Genomic DNA, 2,621 nt, shown 5'->3' with positions numbered 1-2,621 from the left:
TACCGTGGACAGTCTTTCTCCCCATGGCCACCGACTCGGTCTACTCTGTCTGACTCTCAACTCTTTCCTGTTAGTATTACATAATTATCTTTTAGTACTTTTTAGTATTTTATAGTATTTATAGGATATTAAGGACTTTATGATATCATTTAGTTCATAATAATACATTTTGTAGTTTATAAGCATTTTATAGTATTTATAGGATATTAAGGACTTTATGATATCATTTAGTTCATAATAATACATTTTGTAGTTTATAAGCATTTTATAGTATTTATAGGATATTAAGGACTTTATGATATCATTTAGTTCATAATAATACATTTTGTAGTTTATAAGCATTTTATAGTATTTATAGGATATTAAGGACTTTATGATATCATTTAGTTCATAATAATACATTATGTAGTTTATAAGCATTTTATAGTATTTATAGGATATTAAGGACTTTATGATATCATTTAGTTCATAATAATACATTTTGTAGTCTATAAGCATTTTATAGTATTTATAGGAAATTAAGGATTTTATGATATCATTTAGTTCATAATAATACATTTTGTAGTCTATAAGCATTTTATAGTATTTATAGGATATTAAGGACTTTATGATACCATTTAGTTTATAATAATACATTTTGTAGTTTATAAGTATTTTATAGTATTTATAGGATATTAAGGACTTTATGATATCATTTAGTTCATAATAATACATTTTGTAGTTTATAAGTATTTTATAGTATTTATAGGATATTAAGGATTTTATGATATCATTTAGTTCATAATAATACATTTTGTAGTCTATAAGCATTTTATAGTATTTATAGGATATTAAGGACTTTATGATATCATTTAGTTTATAATAATACATTTTGTAGTTTATAAGTATTTTATAGTATTTATAGGATATTAAGGGCTTTATGATACAATTTAGTTCATAATAATACATTTTGTAGTTTATAAGTATTTATAGTATTTATAGGATATTAAGGACTTTATGATACCATTTAGTTCATAATAATATATTTTGTAGTTTATAAGTATTTTATAGTATTTATACGATATTAAGGGCTTTATGATACCATTTAGTTTATAATAATATATTTTGTAGTTTATAAGTATTTATAGGATATTAAGGACTTTATGATACCATTTAGTTCATAATAATATATTTTGTAGTTTATAAGTAGATTAAATTGCTATTAGTATTTATTTAAATAATCTTTTAGTACATTTTAATGTTTTGTAGTATGTATAGGATATTTGGGACATTATGATACATGTAAGTTTATGATAGTACATTTGGTAGTTTGAAAGTAGATAATAAAGTATTTTATAATATTTGTAGGATATTTAGTACTTTATGATACCTATTAGTTCATATTCGTGCCATTAGTTTAAAAGTAGATTTGGTTCCTATTAGTATTTTTAACAATCGTTTAATACTTTTTAGTATTTTTTAGCATTTAAAGAACATTTAATATTTATTATACCTTTTAGTTTATAATAGTACCTTTGGTTGTTTATAAACAGATTTAGTGCCTATTAGTATTTTATAATAATCTTTAAGTTCTTTCTTGTATTTGATAGTATTTATATGGTATTTAGTAATTTTTGATACCTTTTAGTCCATACTAGTACTTTTCGTAGTTTTAAAGTAAAGTTATTTTAATAAACTTTTAGTATTTAGTATTTTATAGTATTTAGAAGATATTTAGTACTTTATGATACCTTTAAGTTTATAATAGTACTTTTGGTAGATTATAAATAGATTTAGTGCCTATTAGTATTTTTAAATAAACTTTTTAGTATTTTATATTATTTATAGGAAATTAAGTACTTTAAGATACTTTTAAGTTCATTATAGTAGCTTTGGTAGTTTAAAAATAGATTTAGTATTTATTAGTATTTTGTAATAGTTTTTTGTATTTTTTAGTATTTTAAATATAAATAAATTAGTATTTTATAGTATTTATATGACATTTAGTATTCATGATACCTTTTAATTCCAAATAGTACCATTGATTATTTATAAGTAGATTAAGTGCCTGTTAGTAATTTATAATTTTCTTTTATATAACATTTGGTACGTTATATACCTTTTAGTCTATAATAGTACCTTTGGTAGTTTAAAAGTAAATTTATAAATCATTTTGTACTTTATAATACTTTTATTTCGAAATAGCACTTTTGGAAATTTATGAGTAGATTTAGTGCCTATTAATATTTCATAATAATCTTTTAGTACATTTTGTTATTTTAAGGACATTTACTCTTTATGATTGATATCTTTTAGTTAAAATATTACCCTTCGTAAGTTATCAGTAGAATTAATGCCTATTAATACTTTTAGTATTTTATTATTTATAGGACATGTAGTACTTTATGATACTTTTTATTTCATATTAGTACCTTTTCTAGTTTAAAAGTAGATTTAGTTCCTTTTAGTATTTTATAATAATAATGTTTTAGTACTTTTTAGTATTTTATAGAATTTGTAGGGCATTTATACTCGGTGATATCTTTTAGTTCACAATAGTACCTTTCGTATTTTGTAAGTAGATTTAATGCCTATTAGTATTTTATCTTTTAGTACTTTTTCGGTTTTTACAGTATTTATCA

Source organism: Euprymna scolopes, chromosome 27 (genome assembly GCF_053919585.1).
Source record: "Euprymna scolopes isolate OS-2025 chromosome 27, ASM5391958v1, whole genome shotgun sequence".
NCBI lineage: Eukaryota > Metazoa > Mollusca > Cephalopoda > Sepiida > Sepiolidae > Euprymna > Euprymna scolopes.
This window is presented reverse-complemented; position numbering follows the sequence as displayed.